Source organism: Cervus canadensis, chromosome 30 (assembly GCF_019320065.1).
Source record: "Cervus canadensis isolate Bull #8, Minnesota chromosome 30, ASM1932006v1, whole genome shotgun sequence".
Taxonomy (NCBI): domain Eukaryota; kingdom Metazoa; phylum Chordata; class Mammalia; order Artiodactyla; family Cervidae; genus Cervus; species Cervus canadensis.
The window spans coordinates 14,532,496-14,547,302 of NC_057415.1; the positions used below are offsets into that span (position 1 = coordinate 14,532,496).

At 38.4% G+C, this 14,807-nt stretch overlaps 1 protein-coding gene across 17 annotated transcripts in view; it reads left to right on the forward strand.

Annotated features, from left to right (window-relative positions):
* Positions 1–14,807, forward strand: part of LOC122431703 (aminopeptidase O (putative)) — a 392,534-nt gene that overhangs the window by 50,484 nt on the left and 327,243 nt on the right. The window contains exon 1 of one of the 17 annotated variants that reach the window (XM_043453072.1): positions 13,770–13,964. The exons of the other annotated variants lie outside the window; for them this stretch is intronic. The gene's annotated coding sequence lies outside the window, so the exon portion shown is untranslated. Of the gene's footprint in view, positions 1–13,769; positions 13,965–14,807 lie in introns of those variants that run through there. 17 annotated transcript variants of the gene reach the window in all.

Below are 14,807 nucleotides of genomic sequence, written 5' to 3' on the forward strand. Positions count from 1 at the left end.
GTCTCCTGCATTGCATGTGGATTATTTACATATTCAAGAAGAGAAATAGATTGTATAAGCTATGAACAGTAGAGAGAAAAAGAGAATTCAGAAAAATTCAACAAGTAGAAAAGTAAAAGCTAAGAAATAAAATCATGTTAAATAGAAAACACAAAATAAGTTGGTTGCGATTACTGCTGTTATAATCATGATAAATGCAAAATTAATTTCAGTTGTCAAAAATGACTGTGTATTTTTAAAAATACAGCCCAACATTGCTTAAAAAAGATACTCATGGCAAAACAACTCAGAGAAGTTAAAAATAAAAGAATGGAGAAGATATATCAGTGTGTCAGGAAAAAAATTTTTTTGTTTAAATGCAGGTACAACAGTATTGATATTAGGCAAAATGAAATTTTTGGTGCTTTGCCCAGGAAGCACTTGAATGTGTGTACCAGGAGTCATGTACAAGGATGTTCAATGCAACATTGTGATAATAAAAAATTTAAAAGAACTTAAATATCTATCCCTATGGAAATGTATGGATAAATTGTGGAGTATTCATAATAGGAATGGCAAACAGCAATTAACTAGGCTAGATTTATTCCCATTTGCATGGCTATATTTCACAACTATTGAATGAAAGAAATAAGTTGCAAAAATAATATCTTAGCATGATATTTCAAACATAATACATTTGTACTTCTAGTTCAGTTCAGTTGCTCAGTCATGTCCGACTCTTTGCAACCTCACAGACTGCATCACACCACGCTTCCCTGTCCATCCATCACCAACTCCTGGAACTTACTCAGACTCATGTCCATCAAGCTGGTGATGCCATCCGACCATCTCATCCTCTGTCGTCCCCTTCTCCTCCCGCCCTTAATCTTTGCCAGCATGAGGGTCTTTTCAGATGAGTCAGTTCTTCCCATCAGGTGGTCAAAGTATTGGAGTTTCTGCTATAGCATCAGTCCTTCCAAAGAATATTCAGGACTGATTTCCTTTAGGATTGACTGGTTGGATTTCCTTGCAGTCCAAGGGACTCTCAAGAGTCTTCTCCAACACCACAGTTCAAAAGCATCAATTCTTTGGCACTCAGCTTTCTTTTTAGTCCAACTCTCACATCCATACATGACTACTGGAAAAACCATAGCTTTGACTAGACAGACCTTTATTAGCAAACTAATGTCTCTGCTGTCTAGTTTGGCCATAACTTTTCTTCCAAGGAGCAAGTGTCTTTTTTAATTTCAGGGCTGCAGTCACCATCTGCAGTGATTTCGGAGCCCCCCCAAAATAAAATCTGTCACTGTTTCCCCATCTATTTGCCATGAAGTGATGGGGCCAGATGCCATGATCTTAGTTTTCTGAATGTTGAATTTTAAGCCAACTTTTTCACTCTCTTTCACTTTCATCAAGAGGCTCTTTAGTTCTTCTTCACTTTCTGCCATAAGGGTAGTGTCATCTGCATGTCTGAGGTTATTGATATTTCTCCCGGCAATCTTGATTCCAGCTTGTGCTCCTCCAGACCAGCATTTCTCATGATGTACTCTGCATGTAAGTTAAATAAGCAGGGTGACAATATACAGCCTTTACGTACTCATTTCCCTATTTGGAGCTAGTCTGTTGTTCCATGTCCAGTTTTACTGTTGCTTCTTGACCTGCATACAGATTTCTCAGGAGGCAGGTCAGGTGGTCTGATATTCCCATCTCTTGAAGAATTTTCCACAGTTTGTTGCACAATCCACACAGTCAAAGGCTTTGAGGTAGTCAATAAAGCAGAAATAGATGTTTCTCTGGAACTCTCTTGCTTTTTTGATGATCCAGTGGATGTTGGCAATTTGATCTATGGTTCCTCTGCCTTTTCTAAATCCAGCTTGAACATCTGGAAGTTCACAAACATGTACTGTTGAAGCCTGGCTTAGAGAATTTTGAGCATTACTTTGCTAGCGTGTGAGATGAGTGCAATTGTGTGGTAAATTTGAGCATTCTTTGGCATTGCCTTTCTTTGGGATTGGAATGAAGACTGACCTTTTCCAGTCCTGTGGCCACTGCTGAGTTTTCCAAATTTGCTGTCATATTGAGTGCAGCACCTTCACAGCATCATCTTTTAGGATTTGAAATAGCTCAACTGGAATTCCATCACCTCCACTAGCTTTGTTTGTAGTGATGCTTCCTAAGGCCACCTTGGCTTTGCATTCCAGGATGTCTGGCTCTAGGTGAGTGATCACACCATCATGATTATCTGGGTTGTGAAGATCTTTTTTGATTCTTCAGTGTGTTCTTGCCACCTCTTCTTAATAGCTTCTGCTTCTGTTAGGTCCATACCATTTGTCCTTTATTGTGCCCATCTTTGCATGAAATGTTCCCTGGTATCTCTAGTTTTCTTGAAGAACTCTCTAGTCTTTCCCATTCAATTGTTTTCCTCTATTTTTTTGCATTGATTGCTGAGAAAGGCTTTCTTATCTCTCCTTGCTATTCTTTGGAACGCTGCATTCAAATGGGTATATCTTTCGTTTTCTCCTTTGCCTTTTGCTTCTCTTCTTTTCATAGCTATTTGTAAGGCCTCCACAGACAACCATTTTGCCTTTTTTCATTTCTTCTTTTTGAGGATGGTCTTGATCACTGCCTCCTGTACAATGTCACGAACCTCCATAGGTAATTCTTCAGGCACTCTGTTTATCAGATCTAATCCCTTGAATCTATTTCTCACTTCCACTGTATAATCATAAGGGATTTGACGTAGGTCATACCTGAATGGTCTAGTGGTTTTCCCTACTTTCTTCAATCTAAGTCTGAATTTGGCAATAAGGATTTCATGATCTGAGCCACAGTCAGCTCCTGGTCTTGTTTTTGCTGACTGTATAGAGCTTCTCCATCTTTGGCTGCAAAGAATATAGTCAATCTGATTTTGGTATTGACCATCTGGTGATGTCTGTGTGTAGAGTCTTCTGTTGTGTTGAGGAAGAGGGTGTTTGCTATGAGCAGTGCATTCTCTTGGCAAAACTCTGTTAGCCTTTGACCTGATTCATTTTGTATGCCAAGGCCAAATTTGCCTGTTATTCCAGGTATCTCTTGACTTCCTACTTTTGCATTCCAGTCCCCTATAATGTAGCTCTGTACTTCATAAGTAATGAATTATACTTCATATAATGTACTTCATAAATAATGAATCTTATACTTCTGAGATTCCTTCTATTTCTAAAATTAGCACATTTCACATCAATAAGCTGTGTTCCTATTACTATATGCATTTGACTGTCTGAGGAACCATCCCCAGAAACAATATACTTCAGTAACTTAATTCCTGACTGTCATTAAGAATAATCACTGTATCCTAAAGAATGAACACACTGGCGGTAGAAGAAAACTGTCTTCCTCTGAACAAGTAGTCTGTAGAGTTAAGTACTTTGTAACCATTCCCAGTATGCCCAATGCTACATAGTAAGCACATATGTAAAAATCTCTCTTTTTCCTCTGAGTTGCCTACAAGAAAAGAGATGTGGCAGAAAGAAGTACAGATATATCCTGAGGAGAGATGAGAGCTATCTGGAAGATGATGTTTGAGCAATAACTTTCTTCTAGAATGTATGCAAACCAGAATTCATGTTCTGTAAATAACTAGACCTTGAATGTCCTCAGATGTCAAATTCCACAGATATTTGTTGAGAACCTACTATATCCAGGGTATTTTACTTAACATGGTCATGAACACAGAGATCAGGAGTCCCAGATTCTTTATAGACCTTTGGAGGATGGCTGGAGGATAGGGGTAACTATAAAGCGAGGCAGGATAAGTTAAGGGCCGTGAGAGTGGTACAGAGGGCTTTGTAGCTTGAAAGGAGAATGCGGCTTTGGAGGGTTCCAGAATGGAATCTGTTTCATACATCTGTAAATGTGCTCATTTCTGTTTTGGTGATTAAGGGTGATAAGACAGTTTCTTTGCTGTGCCATAGCTCTATTTATTAGTATTTAATCCTCTCCTATTTACTCCCCACCACCCCACCTTGCTTAAGAAAAATATTGCTGTACATTAAATCTTTCAAAGCCTCTAATGGTGTTGCTGAGACAATCATTTAAGCATTTAAAACACAGACCACATAGTACATTCATTTTAGAGGCAGCAGTGGTTAGCCACTGGAAACTAACCTTTGGGTTTGATAAAGGGGGGAATTTTATGTTATGGCTTATGACAGAGAATGGAAAAATGCTTTAGTGAGATGGACTGGCATTTAAAATTGAAACACAATAATAGCAAAAAGTGCTGAAGTCAACGAACTGCTTAGAAATATGGTTACTATTTGCTGAGAGAGGCCTTTCGAGGTGGCCAGATATATGCGTGTGCAACCACAGTCAGTTCAGTTCTTCCCTAAATGTGGAACTGTGACCCTGATTGATGCCAGTGAGAGTTATTTACTTGCAGAGGAATATTTAGATGATTCATAAATCCAAGGCAAGTAGGAAATAAGTGTAATAAGCAACAGGGTTTTAGTAGACTTATACATTATATGTAACTTAGGCTAGAAACCATGCAAAGGTAATGGTGATCTTTTGAATCTTCTGGGTTTGCTTAAAAATTCTCCTTTCCCCCTCAAAGCTATTATGTTCTGTATTGATTCTATTCCACAAACCTGAAAGAAAATAATTTTTTAAAAAAGATAGAGTAGGGGTATGGAAGAGAGTCTTAGCATTTGATTTATGACTTGTACAGTATAAAGGAAATGGTCATGAGAGCTGGAGGATGAGAATTTCAAGAAAAAGTATCAGCAAGTGAAAAAGCATCAGAAATTGACCTTGGGCAAATTGCTTTACTCTCTGGACATCATTGTCTTCATTTGTAAAACTAGAGTGTTAGAAGAGAACCTTAAGGAATTTTTCAGCTTGAGAATTCCATGAAGTAGACTAGTTAAAATGGACAGCAGGACGAGATGTGGTTTTTGCTTGCGTATTTTCTTTCCAGTTTCATTGAGATTTAATTGACATATAACATTGTATTACTTCAAGGTGTATAAGGTGTATAATGCTTTGATATCTGTGTATGTTGCAATGCTCTGTTTCAAAAAGTGGTGGCCTTGGAGGTGTTTGAAACCTTGGTAATAGGATGGAGGCATGGGGAGGAACAAATGTTGGCAACAGAAAATGTCGAATGAAACAACATTCCAAGTTAGTGAAAGGGGATGGTGCTGGGAAAAATACTTCTCCATTTCTGAGGTTTCCTTTCTTGTGGAGGGAGCTTAATCACTGTAACATTCCTGGTCATTTTACTTCTCCTTTAAGGTAGGTGGAGTGACTTATTCTGCTAAATTTTGAAAGAAGCAACTAGGTGTGCTCTGCTCAGCTCAGTTCCTCCCTTTTGCTTTTGGGCAGCAGCCCTGACCACAAAGGACTGTTTTTCTTATGTCTCCAGGCCCTGAGTCTTACCTGTTGAGGATACCTGCTCTCTTGGGAGCTTTGACCTGATCCATCATTGCCTGTGACCAATCTAACTTGAGGATTTGGTTTTTAGGTACCTTTGACTTCCACACCAAGTCATATCATTCAGTTTAGTTTTCATCAATAATGTGATATTTTGGTCTCCCTTTGCCATACCCTATCTTATTTCTCAGTATGTTCAGAATTTGGATTCGCAAGAGGAGTTCTGTTTATTTCTCTCTCTCAGACTCCAAAAGCTAGAATGCAGGGGGAAAGAACTGGCTTTGGGGAGAAGGGATTATTATGTTTTCTCTGAATCTAGAGAAGCCATTATATTTCCTCTGAATCAGGAAGAGGGCACTAATTATAGAGAACTGGAAATCCTTGAGGTATAATGGAGTTTCAGGGATTCAAAATCATCACAGTTAGGTAGGAGAACAAATTAATCAACTGAGAATGAGTCATCAGGCATGGATTTGGAAACTTAAAAGAAGAAAAGGTTTAGAATTGCCTGTCTATGGAGTATACTCAAGAATCCACTGAAAGATGTTTACAGATGGGGGCCAAGATGAAGGAGTAGAAAGACCCTGAGCTCACCTCCTCTCATGACCACACCAAAATTACAACTATTTTCAGAACAATCATCAGTGGAAAAGATCAGACCCTATCAGAGAAGATCTTCTATAACTTAAGATCTAAAGAAGGACCCACAATGAGATGCATAGGAGGGGCAGATTCATAGTATAATCAACTCCTATAACCACAGACTGGAGAATAATTGTAGTGCAGAGGATCTTCCACAGGAGTGAGTGTTCTGAGACCCATGATGGGCTCTCCAGCTTGGGGTTCCTGCACCAGGAAGGCAAGCCTCCAGAGCGTTTGGCATTGAGGACCAGTGGGACTTAATTTCAGGAGTCCCAAAGGACTAGTGGGAAACAGACTTCACTCTTAAAGTATTTACTACACAAAATCTCATATGCTCTGGGACCCAGCAGAAAAGCAGTAATTTGATAGAAGCCTGGACCAGGTGTACCCATGGTTTTGGAGGCCTCTCGGAGAAGCAGGGGTAGCTGCAGCTGACCCTGGGGACATATACACCAGTGGCAGTCGTACTGGGGAGCTGCTATTGTGTGGATACTGGTGCTGGTAGGCAACATTGTGGAACCCTTCCTCTAGCTCATCAGCTGCTAGGCCTGACTCCACCCAACAGTTTGTAGGCACCTGTGATGGAACATCTCAGGTGACGCAATGAACTGGTTTAGAATACAGGCCCACTTCTCAGCAGATGGACTGCCTGAAGGCCTCCTGAGCCCACAGTCACCTTTGGACGTGCCTCTAGGCATTGTCCTGCCCACCAGAGGCCAGGACCCAGCTCCACCCACCAGATACAAGAAAGCTATGATCTCACAGCCTATGGACCCAGCCTGCCTAGAGCAGGCCAGACTCTGCCCTGAAACCAGCTGGGTCCTGTCCCTGCTTATTGGCACATAAACACAAGCTTTGGAACATCCCATACGCCATACGCACTGTGTTAAGAACCAGCCATTCCCTACCAGTGATCTGACACCAGCTCTGGGATCCCTGGGCCATGTAGGCAAACTCCAGGACCCAGCTCTGTGAGCCAGTAGTCCAACACTAATCCCAGAACCTGGCTGTATCCATCAGTAGGGAATTAACAGCCCTGGAATCTTCTGAACCCTGACTCTGCACTATCCCCAGAGTCCCCTGGGGTTCTGCAGTCAGTCATTTTGTGACCATGCCCAGCCAACCATCTGCCAGAAGCCTCCACACAAGCACAGGGCCTGGCAACCAAGTGGATTAGGGCCAACCAAGACTACCAGACCACCCACATAGCCTACCACAACAGAAGGACCCACACAGCCCTCATGGGGCAACCCCTAGAACACACAACTTGGATGATGAGAGGAGGATGCACTACTGGGACACAGGACTGCTCCTACAGAAGGCCACTTTTTTTGGGGTCAAGAAACATAATTAACCTTATAAGTAAAAATATAGACAGCAACTTAGGCAAAATGAGTAATCTGAGAAACATATTCCAGACAAAGGAATAAGATAAAACTCAAGAAAAACTCAGTGAAGTCTCCAGATTGGTAATCTAACCATGAAAGAGTTCAGCGTAATCATCACAAATATGATCAAAGAACTTGAACGAAGAATGGATTTACAAAGTGAGAAGTTAGACGTGTTTAACAAGGAGAAATATAAAGAAAAATATACTAGAAGGAGTCAACGGTAGACTAAATGATACAGAGGATGTGATCAGCAAGATGGAAGACAGCGTAGCAGAAATCACTGACATTGAGCAGATAAAAGAAAAAGAAAAAATGAAGACAGTTAAAGAGACCTCTGAGATCAAGTGCACTAATATTTGTATTATAGGGGTCTCAGAAGGAAAAGAGAAAGAGTCTGAGAACATATTTGAATACATAATAGCTGAAGACTAACCTGAGAAAGGGAACAGTCATCAGGAAGCCAAGAGAGTTCCATATAGGAGTAACCCAAAGGGAAACACACCAGGACACACTGTAACTAAAATGATAAAATTTAAGAGTAGAGAATATTAAAAGTAGCAAGTGAAAGGCAGCAAATAATATACAAGGGAACTTCCATAAGGCTGTCACTGACTTTTCAGCAGAAACTCCGCAGCCAGAAGAGAATGATAGGATATATTTAAAGTGATGAAAGGGAAAAACCTACAACCAAGAATACTCTACCCAGCAAGACTCTCATTCAGATTTTATGGAGAAATCAGAACATTTACAGGCAAGCATACTCTAAAAGGATTCAGCACCACCAAATCAGCTTTATAACAAATGTTAAAGGAACTTCTCTAGATGAGAAAGAAAAGGCCACAACTAGAAACAAGTAAAATTACAAAATGAAAAACTCATCAATAAAGGCAAACATACTATAAAGGTAGGAAATCATCCATGCACAAAGCTACTAGGAAAGTTAAAAGACAAAACTAGTAAAATCATCTATGTCTACAATAAGCAGTTAAGGAAACACAAAACAATTAGATTTAAAACATGATATAAAAAAATGGGCTTATCCTGGTGGCTTAAATGGTAAAGAATCTGCCTGCAATGCAGGTGACCCGGGTTTGATCCCTGGGTTGGGAAGATCCACTGGAGAAGGGAATGGCTATTCATTCCAGTGTTTTTGTCTTGAGAATTCCCTGGACAGAGGAACCTGGTGGGCTACAGTTCATGTGGTCATAAAGAGTCAGACACGACTGAGCAACTAAGCACAATGATAATCAAAAATAGTAATCATGAGGGGAGAAGAATACAAATGTTGGATTATTAAAATTCATTTGAAATTAAGAGATCAGCAACTTAAAACAATTTTATATATATGTTGCTGAACAACCAGTGGCTCACTGAAGAAATCAAAGAGGAAATTAAAAAAAGAAAAACCTAGAGACAAATGAGAATGAAGACATGACTATCCAAAACCTATAGGACATAACAAAAGCAGTTCTCAGAGGGCACTGTATAATGATACAAGCTTACCTCAGGAAATAGTAAAATCTCAAATAAACAACCTATCCCTATAACAGATGTAAACTTTTATATATAGAATGGATGAACAACAAAGACCTACTGTATAGCACTATATTCAATATAGTTCAGAAGAAGTATGTTCAATATCCTATGGTAAACCATAAAGAAAAGAATATAAAAGTGTGTGTGTATATGTGTGTGTGTGTGTATATATAAAGAAAAGAATATAAAAGTGTGTGTGTATATGTGTGTGTGTGTATATATGTATATATATATACACACACTGAATCACTTTGCTGTGTTGTAGGAAGTAACATGACATTGTAGATCAATTATACTTCAGGAAAGAAAAAAGAAAGGAAAAAATAAAATGTAGATGAATTATATCTCAATGAACCTGGGAAAAATTATATCATAACTTATAGGAAAAATAAAGCAAAATAAAACCTTAACCCTACACCTAAAGGAACTAGGGAAAGAAGAACAAATAAAACCCAAAGATAGTGAAGGAAAGAAATGAAGATGAGAGCAGAAATAAATGAAATAGAAGCTAAAACAATTGAAAAGATCAATGAAACTAGAAGCTCGTTCTGTGAAAAGATAAACAAAATTGATAAACTAGACCTATCAAGAAAAAGAGAGGGCCCAAATTAATAAAACCAGAAATGCAAAAGAACTTACAATTGACACCAGAGGAAAGATCATGAGACTACTGTGACCATCTCTATGCCAATAACCTGGATAAACTAGAAGAAATGGACAAATTCTTAGAAATATAGTCTCCTCAGACTGAACCAGAAGAAACGAAAATATGAATCAACCAATTCCTAGCAATGAAATTGAATTAGTAATTTTAAAACTTCTGGCAAAGAAAGTCTAGGACCAAATGGCTTCACAGGTGAATTCTACCAAATATTTAGAGAGGAGTTAACACCTATCCTTCTCAAAATATTGTGGAGGAAAGAACACTTCCAAATTCTTCCTATGAAAGCAGCATTGCCTTGATACCAGATAAAGATATCACATACCCAAATACTTAACAGATAAGGAAAAGTGAAAGTGAAAGTTTCTCAGTCATGTCTGACTCTTGTGACTCCATGGACTATAGCCTACCAGGCTGCTCTGTCCATGGAATTCTCCAGGCTAGAATACTGGAGTGGGTAGCCATTCCCTTCTCCAGGGTATCTTCTCAACCCAGGGAGTGAACCTAGGTCTCCTGCATTGCAGGTGGATTCTTTACCATCTGAGCCACCAGGGAAGCCCAAGAATACTGGAGTGGGTAGCCTATCCTTTCTCCAGCAGATCTTCCCAACCCAGGAATTGAATCAGAGTCTCCTGCATTGCAGGTGGATTCTTTACCATCTGAGCCACCAGGGAAGCCCAAGAATACTGGAGTGGGTAGCCTATCCTTTCTCCAGCAGATCTTCCCAACCCAGGAATTGAATCAGAGTCTCCTGCATTGCAGGTGGATTCTTTACCAGCCAGGTAAGGAATCCACCTGCAGTGCAGGAGTCACAGAAGACATGGTTTCAATCCCTGGGTCAGGAAGATCCCTTGGAGGAGGAGATGGCAACCCGTTCCAGTATTCTCTTGCCTGGGGAATCCCATGGAGAGAGGAGCCTGGCAGGTCCATGGGATCTCAAAAGAGTCACATAAGACTGAGTGACTAAGCATGCACACACACAGAAAGAAAATTACAGACTGATATCACTGAGGAACATAGATGCAGAAATCCTCAGCAAAATATTTGCAGACCAAATCCAGCAATACTTTAAAAGGATCATACACCCTGATCAAGTGGGATTTACCCCTAAGGATGCAAGGATTTTTCAATATCCACAAATCAATCAGTGTAATACATTACATCAACAAATTGAAAAAATGTAAACTGTCACTGTTTTCAGGTTACGTGATACTGTTCATAGAAAATCCTATGCTGAAAGAAATTGAAGATGACACAAGCAGATGTTTGTGGATTGGAAAAATCAATATTATTAAAATGACATACTATCCAAGGCAATCTACAGGTTTAATGCAATCCTTATCAAAATATCAATGGTATTTTTCACAAAATTAGAACAAAAAATTTTTACATTTGTATGGGAACACAAAAGATCCCAAATAGCCAAAGCAATCTTGAGAAAGAAGAACAGAGATGGAGGAACCACACTCTGAGTTCAGACTATACTACAAAGCTACAGTAATTAAAACAGTGGTATTGGCCCAAAAGCAAAATATAGACCAATGAAACAGGATAGAAGGCCCAGAACTAAAGTAATGCCCTTATATTCAATTAGTCAATGACAAAAGAGGCAAGAATATACAAGGGAGAAAAGAGTCTCTTCAATAAATTGTGCTGGGAAAACTGGACATTTACATGTTAAAGAATTAAATTAGAACCTTCTTTAACACTATTCAAAAAAATAAAATGGATTAAAGACCTAAATGTAAGACCTAAAATCATGAAACTTCTAGAAGAAATAACATGGCAAAACACCCTTTGACATAAATCATAGCAATATTTTTTTTGGCTCTATCTCCCAAACAAAGGAAGTAAAAGCAAAAATAAATATATGGGACCTAATTTAACTTAAAAGCTTTTAAATAGAAAAGTAAGCCATCAACAAAATGAAAAGACAACCTACTGAACGGGAGAAAATGTTTGCAAATGATGTGACCAATAAAGCATTAATATTCAAAATATATAAACAGTTCATATGGTTCAACATAAAAAACAAGCAACGTGATTACAAGAGAAGATGCTTAATATCACTCATCATCATCAGGGAAATGCAAATCAAAACCACAATGAAATACCACCTCACACCTAACAGAATGGCTGTCATCAGAAAGAACACAAATGGCATTGGCTGGAATGTGAAGAAAACACTCTTGCACAGTGTTGGTGGGAGTGTAAATTATTGTAGCCACTGTAGAAAACTGTATGTTAAGTTTCTCAAAATTCTGAAAATAGGACAACCATAGCAATTCTACTCCTGGGTATATATCCAAAACGACAACTCTTAACTTGAAAAGATATTTGCACTTCAGTGTTCTTATTAACATTGCTTACACTTGCCAAGATATGGAAGCCATGTAAATGTCCATCAACAGATGAATAGATGTGGTGTGTGTGTATGTCTGTCTGTCTATCTATCTATCTCTATGAAAAGCCAGTCTACTGAATGGGAGAAAATGTGGTGTGTGTGTGTATATATATATATATATATATGTATATATGTATATATATATATGTACACAATGGAGTACTATGCAGCAATAGAGAAGAATAAAAATTTTGTCATTTGTAGCAACATGAATGAACTTTGAGAGTATAATTCTAGGTGAAATGTCAGACAGAGAAAGACAAATACCGTGAGAGATCACTTATATGTAGAATCTGAAGAAAATCAACAAAAGCTAGTAAATATAACAGAAAAAAAGCAAACTCATGGATATAGAGAACAAATTGGTGGTTATGGGCGGGGAGAGGGAAGGGGAAGGGGCACATAAGGGTAAAGGAGTAAGGTACAAACTATTTTGTATAAAATAATCTGCAAGGATATATTATACAATATAAGGAATATAGCCAATATTTTACAATAACTATAAATGGAGTATAACCTCTAGAAATTGTGAATCACTGTGTTATACACCTATAGCTTATATATAATATTTTTAGTCAAATACACTTCAATTTTTAAAAAATCTCATAAAGAGGACCAAAAGATTTCCAGTTAGGTTGACAAAGTGACATTAACAGTCTTGGATGGCCAGGGCTCTAAGGTAGCCTGGGGATAGCCACCAGGGACAAAAGTGGTAAAAACCACTCTACACAACATATTTTATTGTTAAATTATATTAACTTTCACATTAGGAATCTATTAAGGTTAGGTAATAAATGGTTTTATCTATATTATTACAAATGCTAATGTGTTCTTTTTCAAATTTCATAGTTTAAACAGCCATCAAGTTAACCCTTTTCTTAGATGATTCAGAGTTTTCTTTATGTGTGTCCAGGTATTTTTTAATTAAACAAAAACCAATGTTTTAATAGCCCAATCAACAAAATAGTACGTTATAGCAACTCCAAAATCCAGCAGGGTCAAGTTTTAACAATCTGTTGTTTCTGATTACATAAGTATTGACAATAGCTTTACTGAAGTTTATTATAAATAATATGACAATTTCAGTTCTCACACCGAACGGCAAATACCCTAGCTTATTTCCTTTGCCCATTGACTTTTCTAAGACTAAAGTGTGTGCCATGCATGTGTGCTAAGTCGCTTCAGTCACGTCTGACTCTCTGTGACCCTATGGACTGTAGCCTGCAAGGCTCTTCTGTCCCTGGGATTCTCCAGGCAAGAATACTGGAGTGGGTTGCCAGTCCCTCCTCCAGGGGATTTCCAAACCCAGGGATCAAACTGTTTCTTCTGAGTCTCCTGCATTGCAGACGGGTTTTTTACCACTAGCAGCACCTGGGAAGCCCAAAGTGTGTGCCAGCTTCTCCATAAAGTGCTTTCAGACTATTCTTTTACATCCCTGATTACTCTTAGTTCTTACCATTCTAAAAGTCAAAGTGTATATTAACACTCACAGTTTGGTGGGGGGATGGGGAGGGAGGAAGAGAGGGAGCAGGAAGGGTTTCAGGAGTCAATTGCACTTAAACTATGTGAAGGGAGAGTAGAATTTGGCAGGTAGATATGGAAGGTGGGAGCCAGGAGCACTCCAAGTATGACACAGTAGTACAAAAAGCATGGAGGTAAGGTGTCAGGTCATCTTTGGGGAGCAGTCTATTGAGCAGGCCTTTTTTTTTTTTGGCCACACAGTGAGTCCTGTGGAATCTTAGTTACCTGACCAAGGACCGAACCAGAGGCCCCTGCAGTGGAAGCTTGGAATCATAACCACTGGACCACCAAAGAAGTCCTGAGTATGCCCTTTGACTAGAGAACAAGGATCTGAAGGGAGTGTGGTCTCCATGACAAGGAAAATAGCTTGAAACCAGACTGTACAAGTCTGCTGGAAGCCAGCTCCTTTTAAGGCTAGGTGAGATTTTGATGAGGAAATAGCCTGTGGGGGGGTAGAAAATGAAAATTCAATAGCTTTAATTGTTGGAATAAGATTCTAGAAGGAAAGGAAATAAGAATCTAGGAGATTGGCAGATAAAGTTAGAAGGAAAGTGAGGAGGACTTAATAAAAAGAGAGGGCTCAATTTTACTTGAAAAGTCAAACAAGTAATGTTTTGTAGTTGATGAAAGAATACCTCTTGATATTTAGAAATACAAAAGTGATTTTTAAAAAAATCTGCTTTGTCAGAGTTTTCATTTCTTTTCCTCTGCCATTTTTTTTTTTCACTTTTTGGTTAAAAAAAATGTTGAAAGAAATTAGGTACACAACAGGGATTGAAATAATTTCAAATAATTTTTCTTTTAGTTAGATTGCTGTTTTAAAATAAGACTACATTTTGATTCAAAACTTTTATGAAGAACTTGGGTATTTTATTACAACATCTGTTTCTACATTTTAATTTCTCTCCTTCCTTTTATAGGTATTTGCATACTTTTTTTTTTTTCAAATGAGAAGACCTTTTTGTTTGCCACAAGAAGGCTATTACCCAGAATGTTAATGGGTTTTCAGCTATTAAGATGTAATGATATACCTTGAGTATTTAACTATAAATTTGAAAAATCTCTGTGAACAATCTCAAAGGAATACTTCGAATGCACTCCTGGTAAATTGGCTCATTTTCCTGTAATTTACTGGAAGTGCTGATGTGAGAATAGTCCTAATGTGAAAAGTACATTAATCCCTGGAGTTACATTGTATGTATTAAATTATTATTCTCAAAGAATAAAACGTATGAGGCCATTTAGCCTTCATTCACATCTG